This window comes from Peromyscus maniculatus, chromosome 1, assembly GCF_049852395.1.
Source record: "Peromyscus maniculatus bairdii isolate BWxNUB_F1_BW_parent chromosome 1, HU_Pman_BW_mat_3.1, whole genome shotgun sequence".
In the NCBI taxonomy this organism is placed as follows: Eukaryota; Metazoa; Chordata; class Mammalia; order Rodentia; family Cricetidae; genus Peromyscus; species Peromyscus maniculatus.
The window spans coordinates 770,373-787,963 of NC_134852.1; the positions used below are offsets into that span (position 1 = coordinate 770,373).

General features: G+C 36.5%; 1 long non-coding RNA gene and 2 pseudogenes across 2 annotated transcripts; 2 read left to right on the plus strand and 1 right to left on the minus strand.

Moving 5' to 3' along the window:
• Nucleotides 1-42: 42 nt before the first annotated feature.
• LOC121826139 (uncharacterized) lies at nt 43-17,138 on the minus strand. Of its 2 annotated transcripts, none has more exons than XR_013050177.1 (5): nt 17,112-17,138; nt 5,225-5,285; nt 1,282-1,459; nt 1,090-1,158; nt 43-223 (listed from the first exon to the last, which is right to left on the minus strand). It is a non-coding gene; the product is annotated as an uncharacterized LOC121826139 (long non-coding RNA). The 2 variants fall into 2 exon arrangements; XR_013050178.1 differs by lacking the exon at nt 17,112-17,138 and adding an exon at nt 7,131-7,332.
• LOC121826140 (vomeronasal type-2 receptor 116-like) overlaps nt 1,303-17,591 on the plus strand; it is a 478,502-nt pseudogene continuing 462,213 nt past the window's right edge.
• On the plus strand, nt 7,892-12,300 carry LOC143266774 (vomeronasal type-2 receptor 116-like; annotated as a pseudogene).

Below are 17,591 nucleotides of genomic sequence, written 5' to 3' on the forward strand. Positions count from 1 at the left end.
TGGTGAAATTATTAAGGCCACTGCACATAGTTAAAAGGGAGGTTTATTTAGTGGTGTAACTTACAAGTGAAGGGATAGGTGGGTTACAGGGTCTGAGAAAGGTATGTCGCAGTCCGGCGGTGTTCTCTGGAAAACTCTGCTCGTTCTACCTCCAGTGTCCAGGATCCAGGAACCAAGAAATACAGCACATCCAGATCTCGGTCTTTAGGGTCCTCTCTTGTCCCTGCAAACAATATCAGAGGTCTAGAAAATGTTATAAGAACAATTTTCACATTAAACACAGGGTCACTTCCCATTTTCTATTTGCTTATAAGATGCTCAAAACAGACTTCTTCACAACCACTACTGGGCTGTAAAATGAGCAAAAACAACATATGAAATCAAAGATAAAACAAAAGAAATGGGTCAACACAAGGAATTGAACTATTAGAACTGAGGCATGGGGATGGAGATGATGTTTTAGAAATCAAATATTTACTTCATTTTCTCTTTAATAATGATTAGTTTGGAGGATCAGTTAGAGATCTTATTTAGTATTTGAAATATAGGACAGAAGATTTCTTTGGAATTTGTTAAATATTTAAAAACAACGTTATTATTATGTAAGTGTAACAGTGCCTTTATGATGAGCTGGATAGATATAAAACAGTAAGCTTCAGGAAATTTTGGAATTTTGCCTGATTATTTGTTCTCAACACAGTGGAAGCACAGGATTTGGTTAGATATTCTGTAGCTGTTGCTGGTGTAGCATAGGTCGCACACTGCATGCTGTGTGGAACTCAATTACTCTAAAAATGGAGCTGTTTTTCCTTGACAGGGATATCATAATACAATTCCAGGTGAGTAACAGGGGATGATGTCTTTGTGAGTCCTTCCTGAATCATTATGGCAGGTCTCAATGTGAAACATCTGCAAAATCTACTGACATAATTTTTGAAGACATTAAAACAAACAGATTGTTTAAACAGTCCTGGGATCATATTTTCCCAAAATGTCATCCTCTGAAGATCCTTAATTTTCACAACTATGAGTGATGTCATGATACTAGCTGAACCCCCTCATATATATTAATCAACCAAATTTAATTACATAAACATCAGATGCAGAGCCCCAGGGAAGACAGTGTCCAAGATTCCTACAGCACGGGGGAGGATCCATCTGGAAAAAAGGAATCATGACTCATAAGTAAACTCTCCTTTGGCTACAGAGAAAAAGCAGGTGGGAATATATGTATGCCTATTAATGTGCTAATTTTAATAGCACTTCACAAAAAATACTGACCAGGCTTCTAGTAGGACAAAGATGTTCACTTTGATTTTTCTGTTCTTGCTCCTGAACATTCCACTTCTTGTGTCCAGTATCATTCAGCCCAGATGCTTTTGGAGAATGAAGCAGAATAATGACAAGGATGGAGATTTGTTGACAGGTTGTATCTTCTTCCTTTTAAGAGTGCAGTGGCCTATGGAGAAAGACTATTTCAACCACATTCTTAATACTCAGTAAGTTCCTTTATATTTTCTATGTAAATGACATAATGAGTACTTTATTGGGGGTAGGATTATGAGAGTCAGAACAATGCTTTGAGTATTTGGCCTGATACCCAATCTGAAAACTAGTAAATAACCTCAAGTTCTTTTAGAGACTCAGTGCTATTTTTCTACTTTTAATTTGTCCAGAGAGTGTTCTATTATTCCCCGAGTTATTCTACTGCTTAAAAGGCTAGAAGCTGAGTGAAGGACTCTATATCTTGTGCCATCACATATAGCCCTTCTCTTCACAGTTTCCACAGCACAGTAGCTGGTGGTGTCTTATTGAAGGAAACCCCACACTATTCAAAGAGTGTCATTCTATATGTGTGTAACTAAATGACTGTCAAATAGAGTCTGTAATAACCCTTTGATCAGTATGTCACTCCTAATGCATGTACTGGGACAACTAATATTTGCAGCAACCCTAGCTCCAGAGACTTTTTGCATGTATATTCAGTTACACTCTCAGATGCTCTGCATGTGGTCACATTGTGCCTTCTAAAGCTTCATCAAGAATGAGGTAGGAGACCTGCCCACTGTAAACTTCAGATGTGTTTCTGTTTCTCCATACTTCACTTATATATGTATATAACTATTGGACTTTGATTTCAAAGTCTAGTTATTCACTGTCTCTATAGAGCAAAGAAAGAATGTGTGGACTCTAAAAGATAAAATTGCATTCTTTGAAGTGTAAAGCTGTCAATAACATGGTGACTACTTACTCTCTTTGTCACTTTCCTGAGTAAGAGCTGTGGGATGTGATACTTGGCAACACTTGAGAAGCCACCTACCAGTTCATCTTTGCCATTGTTTAAAAAGAATGTGTCTCTTCACTTTACGTCTTAGCTTTTTTTCTCTGACACTTATATCACACTAACCTCATATGTTTCTCTTTCTGTAATTTTATTAATGCTAGCTACGTATTTTACCAATTTGTGCACAATACACACTTTGATTTTGTGTATTGCTGATAGTTGTTTTCCAACATAACTCTTTAGTCCAGTAGGCTACTCTAACTGCTCAAGGCATTCATGTTTCTTAATGTTTAGTATGGAGAAGTTAGTTTTTGAGATTCATAAGTTATAATCTCAAGTTCCTGTTAACTGTTGCTGAAAATTTCAATGACATTTTCCCATGTGGTAATAAAGAATATTCTAAAATGTTTTTAATCCAAAATGTATATATAAATATATTTATACATAAAGATACCATACTGGTACAATTTCTATGTGGAAAACAGATTGTGTTTAACTCTGAGAGAATCATTCAGAATGAATGAGTATATTTGTTTGAGTTTGATTTTTATTGGTCAGATGATACAAAATGAGTAAGAAGACATGGAAGTTATTATTTTTCCCAAAAATATAATCATAAAATGCAATTGTTCTACTCCTACTAACTGGTTAACAATTTTTGTTTTCAAAATTCATTAATATTTCCCATACAGCATACACTTTATTTATTATTTTATTTTACAAACATGTAATACTGGCACCAACAATTCTCACTGCTATTTCTAGATTTCCCTAGTTCTCAATACAATGCTAGTTTTGTGTATTTGTAACTGAAACATATATAAACGGTTCTCTCAATAAGAAAATTTATGTTTGATAGATATACTAAGTATATTTACATTGAACATACTTCTCTAAACATAATATAAGTGAACAATACTGGGCACATGCACTTAATCTCTCCATTTAGGAAAGAGCAGGGTTATTTCTGTGAATTTGAGGCCAGCCCATTTTACAGCCAAATGTCATTCAAAACTATGGAATCCATGGCTTTTTTATGGCCTCAAGAAGTGTTTCTCATGTCCACACACACAGAAACATATATTTACCAAATACACTCTGGTATTTAAATTTACTTAAAAATAAATCTTCTGAAAAATCATTTTGGCCTCCAACAGATAAACCAGAAAGAAAAAAAATAAGATCAGGATGGACATGAGGGAGTATGTTAACTATGTTGTCCCCTATTTACAATTAATTATAAGTATAAGAGCCCAATGTTAACCCAGAAACACTACTGAGCCTTTACCAGTCATGCTTTGAATGCTTTATCCAACCTAGTTTGTCTCCTTAAAAGTACCAGAAACTTTGCTCAAACATTACATGTATTTTTCATCGTGTTCAATAATTTTAAAATGAATTCATATTCAGGTTTACTGTTTGGTCAAGGGTATGCCCATGTATTTACCTTCAGAGCAAGCGCTCAAAAACTAAAGCTGCACAGCCCTCTCGGTGAAAAATGCAAAGGCTTATCTTGTTTATGGGAGATGCATTCTCATGAACTTTTAATGCTTTTGCAAGCTTCCACCTTCCTATTTCACCCCAACCTCACAACACAGCAGATTTGTTTCAATCATAGTAGATAGTTTGGAATACTATCCAATACAAGATGATCGTCATTCTGACTACAAAAGATCTTCTGTAGATGTTTGTCCAAAATAAACACTAATCGACTTGGGCTGGCCATTTCAGAAAATCTAGTCATTGCTATAAGTCTCTAATGCCAAGGGAATTAAGTGGAGGAAACAATTTATCAATGAAAATCAGTGATTATGTTACCAAGCACCTGAATATCCTCACTCCATCCTAATACTGAAAACATACCAGTCCTTAGTCATTAATGCTCTCCATGTTGAGAAAATGAGTGTTCATTTATTAATTCTCAACTATGTTCTAATCAGTGTAGGGGATGGTTTTCCCAAGTGTCCTTAGCTGATTCTGCTCCCACTCTAAGCTCTGGAGACCTCACTTCGATCGTTCTATAAGGATGGAAAGTTTTTCTGGGTATAGTGGTATGGGTTGACTTCTGTGCTCTCTTAGCATCTGCAGTACAACTGACCACATCATTCTGCTTTTTATAGCCTCCATTGAAAAGTCAGATGACAAAAGTTCAGTCTTTGGGGCACGAGATATTTTCATAAAATCAGTACAAAGTCAGACTTCCACAATCATGGCAGTAGTTAAGGAGACCCATCAAGCTGGAGCTCTGCATTTGGCATTGGGCCTGAAGCTTTTGCAGGCTGTTGGGCTGGTGCTCAGTCAAGACGGGCATGAGGGAAGGAGAGCCTCAGCTGTTGTTGCTTATATGCTTACACTTTTGTGTCTAGGCATCTGAGTTTGTGGTAATTAAAGGCCTAGATGCTTATTTAAAAGTTCTTCTTATTTGTATATGTGTTTGGTTCCTTTGTTTCTGTTTTCTCTTTTGTCTTCTGGCTAGTGTGGCCTGAGGTTCTTCAAGGCATCTCCACACGACTTGTGGGAAAAACTTCTGGTGGCCAGACTGGCTTCTGTTCCAGTAGGGGGACTCTCCCCAAGTTGGGCATGGACATTTTGTTTGTTTGTTTGTTTGTTTGTTTGTTTTTTGAGCTGAAGACCGAACCCAAAACCTTGTGCTTGCTAGGCAAGTGCTCTACCACTGAGCTAAATCCCCAACTCTGGGCATGGACATTTTGATGCAGAGGTGATTGAGATTGTGGATATGGTGTGGGTTGGGTCACCAAAATGTGGGATAGTAAAGACGATAACCACTAACATGGACTATTTACAGTCTTCTGTGCTCTCTTATTGAGTAGATAATCACCCACAGTGTTGTGGACCTGGGGTACTATGGTCTTGAGTGTTGGGGATGGTCAATAGCATTTTGTGGACAGGGACAGTGGGGGAGAATCAAGGATGACCTACCTGGAATTCTGGGAGTCATTGTGGTCCTTGGTAGAGCTGGGAGAATCTGACCCAGTTGTGCCTGCAATATTGTAGAAAAGAGATTGTAAAAGTGGGTATAGTGAGGGCTGGCATTAAGAGAATGAAAGACCTGGGGGGTTCACCATGTAAGTGTCCTATATAGATTGTTGTTGGCAGGCATGTTAAATGGTAGTGACCTATTAATAAGTGTAGGGTTGTGTTGAATCATTGACTTGCTTAGTCACTGGTACTTTATCTGTGGTGAATAGTCATTTGTTCAACTGCTCATGAAAGGTTCACACAATGTTCAAAATACATTTGGCAACAATAAAACTTTTCTAAAGAGTCAATTAGCATAAATTGAGTAAATTTTCAAAGTAAATGTATTCAGATGCTTCTTACAGTGCTTCCCAAGTTGCACTATGTGCCTGTGTTGTAGCCTTTACTATAAACCCACATCAAGTGTAATTTGCATCACATGTTCCATCAAACCATGCATGCTATTTGACTAACTGCAGATCCTCACCTTTCCCTCCACTCCACCAACCCCAATCTCACAATCTTTTCCCTACCTCAGCAGCATGCTACCTGATGTGGACTCATTTCTCTACCTCTGACCCTGTAGCTAGTGGAACACAGAAATCTTCCCCTTCTAACTTCCCTCTTACCACTCATTGCATTAACACAGTCCCAAATTCCAGGAGGCATTTCCTAGATACTCACAGCCCACTCCAGCCAGAGAAAAATAAAAGCTATCTGCAAATGGTTACCTTTCCTTCAGCTCCACAGAAAATACAATGCCATGTCATAAACCCAGGTCTGTAGCTGACTACTTGCTTCATCTAGCCACATCAACTTCTCCAGTGGATCACAGAGATCTTCCCCTTTTCCATTCTCTATACTTTTTAATCCCAGTCATGCAACCTGAACAACTATACCTATGAAACACCCAGTACACTGTGGCCAAAGAAGCTGACTGGCTATCTAAACCTATAGCTAGGGGAACTTTCATGGTACCTACCTAAGCCCCTTGCTTATGGGTGATAATTATGTAGCTGAGTCTGTTTGTAGCCCTTGCAGTGGGACCAAGATCTGTCCCTGGTACATGAGATGAATTTGTAACATATACCCTATGGTGGGATTAGTCACTCAGCCTTGATGCAGGGGGAAAGAACATTGTCTTGCCTCAACTTGGTTTGCCATGCATTGTTGACTCCCATTGGAGGCCTTACCCTTTCTGAGGAGTAGATAGGGTGGAAGAAAGAAGATGTGGAGAGGGAACAGAATGAATGTAGGGAGAGGCAATTGTGGATGGTAAAAAACAAATAATTGTTAAAAAAAAATTGGAGAGGGATATACATTTTCTCCACACTTCTTGAAATTCGTCCTTAATCTTAGCAAGTACAAGAAGAAATGGTAAACATTAAATACAGAAATAAAGGAAGAAATATGCCCACTGGTACGACACAACTTTAAACCCAGCATTCAGGAGGCAGGAGAGGCAGATCTCTGTGTCATCTCTGTTAACCTACTCTATATAGGTAGTTGAGGTATACCAGCAATACATTGTGAGTGAGTCCCTGTTTCAAGAAAACTACAACAAAAAGGAATATTTCTACGTAATCATATTGTATAGAAAGATAGAGGCCACGTGATTTTGATTCAGAACTCAATTCTGAACAAAGGATGCAAAGTGAGTATGCAACAATCAACAGTTGTCTAAACCAGAATATAGATCACTATCACCAGGTTTTGGTTATACATAGTTTTTGTATTATAAACTAAAAGAAATCCTTTAATTAACTTAAACTATCTAACTTTTATTCCAGTTTCCCAAATACTTGCACCCTTTGTAAGGCACTTTGACCTCAGGAAACATTCCACCTAAAGCTCTGTACATACCAACCCGGCACTTCTTCACCACAAATGCACCAGGCTCTGCATATTTAGCTGTTTTTTCTTTGTACTCTGTTTGTCATGCTTTGCAGTGCTATTTATTGGAGCTCATGTTTGCTGTCAGAGGTTTGAAGAGATATTTCCCATGTTTCCAATATTCATTTATCCTAGCTCGCTGTACTCCTCCCGTGTTTAAACACTCGCCATAAGCAAACTGAGGAGGAAAGGTTGATTAGAATCATGGATTAAAATAAAAAGAAGACAATGTAGAAATCTAGAGACTGCAACAAAACTCTGAAGGAACACTGATCACTGTTTTGCTCTGCTTGATCTCTCAAATAACCCTGAATAGAGACAGCAATGCCCTCAGTGGACTGGGCACTCCTACAACAATTACCCATCAATAAAATGCATAAATAATATTACAACAGGCTAGTTTTTGGAGAGAAATATTTTAGTTAGGGTTTTCTCTAATTTTTCAATGGGCTTTCTGTCTAGGTGATGAAAATTAACTAGAAAAATCAGTTTGTACTCTGTGGTGTTTGCCCACAGCAAACAACCCTTTTTTATTCCTAAATTCCTAAGATTGGGAAGCTGCTCAACTTTACATCAAATTGTTTTCATACCTTTGCTTGTTGGGCATTTTAAAACATACTCATTTTGGGCATTACAAACACTCATTTGGTGTATGTAAAATAAGCTTATCAATGGTTCAACATGCTAATGTCATATAGTTATGGAACGAGTAGGTCAAAGTCCTGATAGCAGCATATGTCTGATTTTCCTCAGATGCCACCCTCTGTGTGCAGTGCTGATTGTGGTCCTGGATTCAGAAAATTCTTGCAGGAGGAAATTGCAGCCTGCTGTTTTGATTGCACCCCCTGCCCAGAAAATGAAGTTTTTAATGAGACAAGTAAGTGTTTGCTGCTGAGATAAATCCTTCACATAGATCATCTTCTCCCAAACACACTTGGATGATCAAAGGTTCTAAAAGAGCACTGCACAAATAAAGAATATCACTTTCCCAAGTTAGTTTTTATAGGACTATTAATATTAACAATGTCACTTTAAGTAACATGTTATGTCATGACATACATCTTTGACTCATTGAAAATCCATTGTATGTGACCTTTTCTCAAAGAAACATTTGATAATCAAACTATAAAATGAGGGAATTCTGCACTATGTCTTAACTAGTGACAAATCTTCTTTGGAAATACATGTAGATTAGATTCTAGTCATGAATCTTTAATATTTTTTTCTATTTCCATGTCTGTATGAGTGCTTACATAAATTTATAGGTACCATGTACATGAAGTAAATCAATGGAGAAAATACTAGTGTATCAGATCCATTGAACACTTTTATGTAGGTACTAGAAACCCAATCTAAGTCCTTTGTAAGATTAATGAAGAATGGAAATATTCACTTGTAATATTATAAGAAACTGTCAAGTATGATAAAGAAGATTTCAAACAATATCCAGAGAGCCCTATTTTCAAAGGTTCAGTGTGATTTGAAATATAGGTAATTGTGGATAAATATTGGCACATAATGTAAAAGTATTGAGTCCTATAGTCAATTTGTTTATATACAGCACACAGTTAATAAATGTCAAAAAGTAGGATATTAAAATGGTTTTGTATGAAAGCAATTAGCCACAGTTATTCAAATGGTGTTGTCACCTACACAGCCCATGTTAGTTAAATGATTATTTGTTTAGAGTTGGTTACAGAAAAATGGCAGACACATAGGCTTTCTCTCCTATTGCCAGTCATCCTTTATAATGAAAGACATTAAAGGACATTTATGGCCATTAAGATAATTCAGAAATCAAATCCCTTGCTACTAAGACTGCTGATGAATTAATCCCTAGGAACCATATAGTAGGAAGAGGTTTCCAACACCTAGAGGTCATGTTCTGATCTCTATGCACTCACACATACCGCATACTCTAATTTAATTATACAAACTGTAATGAAATTTGTTTAAATACAAAATTATATAAGAGTAAAGGGTATTTATAACAATAAATACAGCAACAATTAACCAAAAATATTTTATCATTTCTTTAATTATGGTTATGTATGTGGTTTTGTGTACACAATTGCAGGTGCACATGAGAAGCAACCAAGGTCCCTGTAGTTAGAATTATATCCAGTTTGAGAAAGCCAAGATGGGTTCTTGGAACTGAATAGAGTTCTTCTGCAAGAGCAGTACATTTTCCTCACAACTGAGACCACATTCCATTCCACTAAACAAATTAACTAAATACACGCGTCCATATATGCATTGTTCTAGATAAAAAGACTTGAAATCAAGAAGCACATCATCAATTATCCAATGATTCAAAGCAAGTGTAGCCTCATTTCATAAACTTTCCTTGGTGGAGATCACAATTAATGATGGGGTACTATTCCTCACAACAAATCTTCGGTGCTATCACTCTTGTTTGAATTTTCTTTATTTTATTGTGCTCATGGTATTGTATCAATATCTAACTCACACTCGAGTACACTAAAATAATCTGACACTCACACAGATGGAAATTAGTGAAGGAGGAAAGTGCTTGTCTATTCCCAAAGATGATGGAATCAAGAGGTAGCTCATTTAAATGATAAGTATATACAGAGGTTTCTACCTTCAGTATAGGGTTACTGCATCTTATGAACAAGACTCAGGGATAAAGCTTTCCTAATGCCAGATTGGGATACAACTGAGGACATATTTATTTGATTTATTTAATTTTTGCATTTTAAAACATAAAAATTATATTTATGTAATAATGTTTTCTAATTCTCGTCCTCCTATTTTCCTCATATAAACACAACCACTCTCATATTTGAGCTCTGTTGTTATTTTTACATGTAGACACACATATACATACACACACACACACACACACACACACACACACACACACACACACACACAACTTACTGATCCTGAAGGGACTTTAGTGAGGCTGATTATGGAAAATATGGCCATTCCCCAATTCCCTTTGCCTTGCTAAAATCCATTAGAGTCCTGTGATAGTTTGAATTAAATTGGTCTCATCAGAGGGTATAGTCTTGGAGAAAGTGTCGTCTTATTGGAGGAAGTGTGTCATTATAGATGCAGACTTCCATGCCCCTTAAATGCTTAAGCCACACACAATGAGACTACTTTCTTTATGTTATCGATGGATAAAATGATGGAAAATGCTCAACTTCTTCTCCAGCACAATATCTGCCTGAATAGCAACATGGCCCACCACTATGATAATGGACTGAACCTCTGGAATATAAGTCACTCATTTAAATGTTTACTTTAATAAGAACTACTGTGGCTATTGTTCTCTTTATAGCAATAGAAACCCTAACTGGGGCTACATTCCTAAAGAGTGCCACCAGGGTCTATTCCCTTATTTGGGCACTTCTCCTACTGAGGCTAACTACCAAGGTCTAGCTACCAAAGTATTGAAGTCCAATTAGCAAAGATTCCCTTATAACTCCCCTAAATAACATGTCCAAACACAATTAAGCTCTTCATCCTAACATGGGGTTCCCCTTTTTCCTTTATAAACTGAAATTTTCCTAAGGGCCACATCTCTGTCCCCTCTATGCAGAGGCAGATTTTGTCCTCCCTGTCCTAAAACCCTTTCCCCATTTCTCTTGTTGTTTTACCCTCCTGGCCATAGTCCTATGGTGCAAATAAATATACTTTGTGTTGAGAACTTGGACTTGAAATGTAATGTGCAGACTCCAAGCATCCCTACTGATTCTGTTTAGTATTTCTTCTATGTCAATGGGTTTGGGCTGGTCATTTGAAAGTAGAAAGCATATGACAGGACTTTTCCAAATAGAAAACACAGTCTCCATCAATTACAGGAACAACGGTCATAAAACAGACAGAAAGACATCAGGATGCACTGCAACCATGGGATCTGATACTGTAAAATAAACTGTGTAAAATAATGGTTAATTTTTTTCCCTCTGTCAATTTAGCAGTTTGAGTCCTTTCATTATAATATTCAGAATGTACTTAAAATGCCTGTGATTTCTAATAATATAGCAAATGGCAACATCAACACACAAATAGAAAACATAATGATTGTTTGATTTCACTCCCCATAAAGACAATGAATGAGTATTTTGAAATGGAAGCATTGCTATGCAGCAATGTCTATCAACTACATCCCCAGAAACAAATGCAGATATTGCAATGCTTCTTCAAAACACTTAAATGTTATGTCATAAATGGCTGAGGCTGCACTAATCATACATTTCTCTCTCCATCAGATGTGGATATATGTGTGAGGTGTCTAGAGGACCAGTATGTCAACAGAGAGCAGGACCAGTGCATTCACAAAGTAGTGATCTTTCTGAACTACGAAGATCCCTTGGGGATGGCTCTTGTCTTAATGGCATTGTGGTTCTTTTTATTCACAGTTCTGATTTTGGGATCTTTGTCAAGCACCATGACACTCCCCTTGTGAAGGCCAATAACCAGAATCTTAGTTACATATTGCTCATCTCACTCATGTTTTGTTTCTTGTGCCCCTTGCTCTTTATTGGCCAACCCAACTCAGCTACCTGCATCCTGCAACAAATCACATTTGGAGTTGTATTCACTGTGGCTGTTTCCACTGTGTTGGCCAAAACAGTGACTGTGCTGCTGGCCTTCATAGTCACAGCCCCTGGAAGAAAAAGATACTTTCTGGTCTCAGGGGCACCCAACTACATCATAGTAATTTGTACCTTCATCCAAATTATTCTCTGTGCTATTTGGCTGCGAGTTTCTCCTCCCTCTATTGACATTGATGCATAATCTGTGCATGGCCAAATCATCATTGTGTGCAACAAGGGCTCAGTAAATGCATTCTACTGTGTCTTGGGATACAATGGCTCCCTTGCTTTTGGGAGCTTCATGGTGGCTTTCTTGTCCAGGAATCTCCCTGACAAATTCAATGAAGCCAAGTTGCTGACCTTCAGCATGCTGTTGTTCTGCAGTGTCTGGGTCACCTTTCTCCCTGTCTACCATAGCACCAAGGGCAAGGTCATGGTTGTTGTGGAGGTTTTCTCCATCTTGTTCTCCAGTGCAGGCCTGCTGGGGTGTATCTTTATTCCCAAGTGCTACATAATTTTTTTAAACCAGAGAGAAATTCTCTTGAAAAGAAAAGGGAGAAAACATCTTCCTGAACACCCATTTTATAAATTGTTACTGATAACTGTAGTGTTGACACAGAACCACCTACTCTGATACAAAGCATGATGTATGCATTTGCTAGTGATTCTCATTGTGACTTCTAAAGATGATGTCAAGAAATACCATGTGTACTACTTTTCTGTACATACTGGCCTACAATTTTCCACTCATCCTCTTATTGTACAAGACCTGGTTCTTGAATATTATCACATAGGGGATGTGTTCTTCTCTTTCTCTAATTCAAAAATAAACTTGAAATAAACTCTGAGTAATTCTTTTCATATCATAGTGAATATGTGACTTTGAATGTAAAAGAAAACAAGAGAAAATTTGTTGTAGTGTGAATGATTGTTTTCAGATGATGAAACAAATTTTCCCCTTGCAGAGGAAGATAAGAGAATCCTGTTGCATCCTGGAAGTTAGAAGCATAAAACTTACAAGACAGAAAGATGTTTTGTTAAATAGATAGAAAGAATATTGAGAAATGTGGAGACATATCTCAGCATTCACAATCATATGTGGCTTTCTCAGAGGAGGTAGGTTTACTAACCTATCCACACATCTAACAGTCCACAGTCTCCTATTCACAATAGCTCTAATGGATCTGATACCCTCTTCTGTCTTCCAAAAACACCTACATACAGATGTGAACATGATAACCCACTAAAAAAGCAAAGACACAAAATTGAAATTAAATGAATGTTTTAAGTTGAATTTTACTTAGCACTGTAGAGCAACACTTGTTTTCTTTATTTTCTCATTCATTGAAAATAGATTTTTAGCTGAAGAGATGGCTCAGCAAGTAAAGAAAATAGATTTTCTTTCACATAATGTCCCCTGATTATGTTTCCACCTCCCTCTAATCCTCCCCACATCCCTTCCTATCTGAATCCACCCCATTTCTATCACTCATTTGAAAACAGTCAGGTTTCTATGAGATAATAATAAAAATATACTAAGATAAAGATTATCTAACACATTAGAATTAGTCAAAATGGGCAAACAGAAGGAAAAAAGCCCAAGAGAAAGTATGGAAATCTGACCCATGTGTTTGCATATTCAGGATTTCTGTAAAAATTATGTATATATATATATATATACATATATATATACTTGTGTGTATACATATATATATTAAATACATTATGTATATCCTAAAATATGATATATGTATATATGTGTATATGTGTGTGTATCTGCTAAAAATGTGGGGAAAAGAGGGGAACTCTGACACAATATTATGAGACAAGGACTTCCAAAAGTGAGATTGAGTGAATTTTCTGTTTTCATCTATTCCTGCGCATTCAATGTACAATTAAAAGTAGTTTAATTTCTTATTGATACTCCTTTGGAGGAAAGTAAATTCCCATAAGCTGATGGTTATCAACTCAAGATTGTTTCTGAATTAGGCAGGAGGCTTGTGTTCATTCTATTTTCAGGTATTGGACCCCAAATGAGAAAACATCCAAGTAAGTACTGTTTCTACATCCTCATGTCCTGTGATTTCTTTTTGTATATCAATGCTGTTTATTTAGAAGGTCTTTCTTCTTTGGTGTCCTGAATGTCCTATGGATTTTGTACTCTTTCTATATATGCATCCATGCTCTTCTCTGTGCCTTGTAAGGAGATATGTGAAGGAGATAACCCTTTTAAAGTTAGTTTTATTTTTCTCACTAGAATATCCGGCTGTTGATTTCTGTATTTATTCCTGTCTGTTGCAGAATTAAGATTATCTGATGATGATTGAACAAGGCCTTGATATAAGAGTATAATACAATGCAATTACAAGATATTTTATTGCTTTTTAAAGAACTGCAGCGTTTGTTTTTACTGTAGGTAACTGGGATATCTAGTCTCTGAATTTTTTTCAACCAACTTGAGCATTTATGCAGTCAATTCAGATACTGGTTGCTTACTCTTACAAATTTGTATAAACATTTCCCTAGCTATCTTGCAGATAGGACATCATCATAGATCAAAGTGTTTTTGGATGTGTTGGAATTTGCAGTTCTCATTTGTTAATTGCCAGAGTGCATTACAGTACCAAAGACACCAGAATACTGCGCGAAATCTTAATGAAGGCACCAGATCAACTTCTGCATGTTTAACCTTTGTGAAGGTGAAGCTGTTAAGGTCTTATTAATTGCTCCTTGCCACCAGTCTGTGGAGAACAACCTACAATCCTGGCCACAGCCTGGGTTGTTTGGTGACTCCCATGGGATCCCTTTAGTCAACAATTTAATTAGATGTGACCCAACTTCATTTTTGTGATGAAATGGACAGTTGGGTCTCTGTCTCCCCTATTATTTAGTGAATTTATTTAGATCCCCTTTAGGCATGTGTATACTTTAGAAAGCTTCTACTGTGTTAGGTTTACACAATACTCCCCAAGTGGCCTTTAATTTTAGCCATCTTTCATTACTTTCCTTCCTGCCAGCCCTCTCCTCATTTGATCTTCAAAGTAGTTTTAATTTACATTTTCATGGTGGCTAAAGATGTTGAACATTCTTAAGTATTGTTTGGCCATGTGTGTTTCACCTTCTCAGAACTCTTAGTTCTGTACATTTTCAAAATTGAGCTAACATTTTTCTTGTTCAGATTTTACATTCATTTATATTGTAGATATACAAATCCTTTTATTCCCAGGACCCCCAAAGTACTTGTTAAGCTCTTTTGTCTTTTCTATTTTTGTTTATAAACCCATGTCAATGCTAATGTAGCTAAAGCTGTGCAATCTAATTATGGGTTTTCTACCCCATTGAAGCATTTGTACACAGTGGTGTCAGTGTGATGATCCTCTGTGACTACATCAATAGAGTGTAATGGGACATAAACATGATGATACCTCCAGCTTGTGTCTCATGTCAACAGAATTCTAAGTTATTTAAATGCCATATTCTCTAGGTCTATGAAGTGTTTGAAGATTACCTGTCCATCTGACCTATGTATCTGTAAATCTGGATAACCTAACTAATGTAACTACAGAGATGACAGGCATAGGTGACTATAAATCTATAAGTCTTATCTACTGGAATAACCTAAGGACTAAGGCTTCATGTAAACAAGGTAAACAGTCTATAAGCAAATGTATGGTGAAGAACGATGACATCAAAATTGTGACAATACACAAGATATTTATAACAGAGGTAGGAAAATATAGTGCGATATGCAATATGACAAAAATCTTAAATATATATCAATATACCGAATATCCTAATCAGATGTAGAACATACATAAAGTATGACAGATATAAATTTACATTTGTATCAATATAAAATATTTCAAATAAGAGTAGAAATATATGTACATTATAACAAATATAGTTCTGTATTTGTATCAATATACAAATTATCTTAAACAGGAATATAAAAGTAGTTTACATTTGTATCAACATATAAGAATCCATAACTGTACAAATTCAGTGGGTGACTTACAAATGAAGGAATAGATAGATTGCGGCGGTCTGGGGAAGGTGTATCACAATCCAGCGGTGTTCTCTGGACCTCTGCTCAGTCAACCTCCACTGTCTAGGGTCCAGGAACAGAGCGAGTGCTTGCTCATCCAGGTCTCGGGTCTCGAGACGCCTCCCTTGGCCCTGCCTCATAGGCGTGACAGTTGCCAGAGTCTCAATGGGGGTTGGAACTTCCAGATCCAAGCTGGAATGGCTACCACTACAGTTGGTCAGTTTCTTTCCTTGGTGTTATAAGATGTTCACCATGAAGATACTTATTAACAACCTAAGTGATGTTTATTCCCAGGTATTTCATGTTTTAGAGGTTACTGCAATAGAGTTTCTTCCTCGATACATTTCTCAGTATGATTCTTTCTGTTATATAGAAGAGCAATTAATTTTGTGTAGTGATTTTGCAATCTGTTACTTTCCAGATAATAATCATCAGATGGAAGACTTTTCACAGCAAATATTTAAGGCCTCATGTACATGTACAAAATCATTAGCACATAGAGATAATGTAACTCCCTTTCTTTCCTACTGACTTGTTAATGTAGAAGAATACAAAGAGGCCTACTCTTATTTCAGGGGAATGTGTATTTTCATCCTCTGTTGTTTCATAGGAAAGACTCTCAGTTTTTCTTTTTTTTTTAATTCTTGACATACATTTGTCATATGTTCCTTCATGTTGTCCTAATATTTTTCTTCTATGCTTAGTATTTTAGTGATACTGATGATTTTGAGAAGTGTTTTCTTCACATGTTGAGATGATTATATAATTTATGACCTTGCATATTAAAGTAATTTATTAAACTCTCATTTTTTGGAGTCACTTGTTTGCACTTCCTGTTTTACTAGGTAATATTATTTCCTTCTCAGGTCTCTAAGGGAGTTAAAGATTATAAAGTTGTAGTTTCAGTTTTCTTTACTAAAATATTTCAGAAAAGAAATTCACTAAGAACTTGTAAAATGTATAGTTTTGAAAGTCATCATAAGTTTTCTATTAGTAATTCAAGATAAGACATAAAGTGAATTAGGTATTTTTGGAGTTACCAAGTTAAGATAGATAATGGAATAAATATCTGAATTTTTCAAATGCAATTGGACTAGATATTGTTGATGTATTTATTGCTTGTATATATGTATATAGTTATTGTACTTATTGTATAAAGTTTTTCTTAGTTATAACTTTTTATTTTTTATTAAACAAAAAAGGGGAAATATGGCAATATTTTGTGCTTATACATCCTAACATTTTATTTGTGCTTTAATAAATGAAGCTTGCCTGGAGAGCAGAGGAAAAAGCCAGCCACTATAAGTAAACACAGAAATCAGGCAATGGTAGCACATACCTTTAATACTATCACTTGGGAGGCAGGGATCTGTCTGGATGCCTATGAGTTCAAGGACACTCTAGAGAACAGAGCCAAGCATTGTGACACACACATTCAATCCCAGACCAATGATAGAGTTCTAGAACTGTGTATAGACAGGCAGGAAGTGACAGAGCTGGGCAGGAAGAGGAAGTAATATAGCTGGAGAGAGCCAATGAGAGAACAGAACAGAAAGGTATATAGGCATGAGTAGACAGGAAGAAGCTCTCTTTGGAAGCTGCAAAGTTGGTGAGGTGAGGTTGGTTGGTGGCTTGTCCCATTCCTCTGTTCTCTCTCTGGCTTTAACCCCAAATTCTGGCTCTGCATTTTTTCTTTAATAAGATCATTTAGAAATTCATCAACAGCAATCCAATTGACAGCTAATAATAATCATAAAGCCAGTTCTTAGGATTCAAAGCTGTATTCTTGTCACTCTGGTTATTGCATGCTTATTAGAAA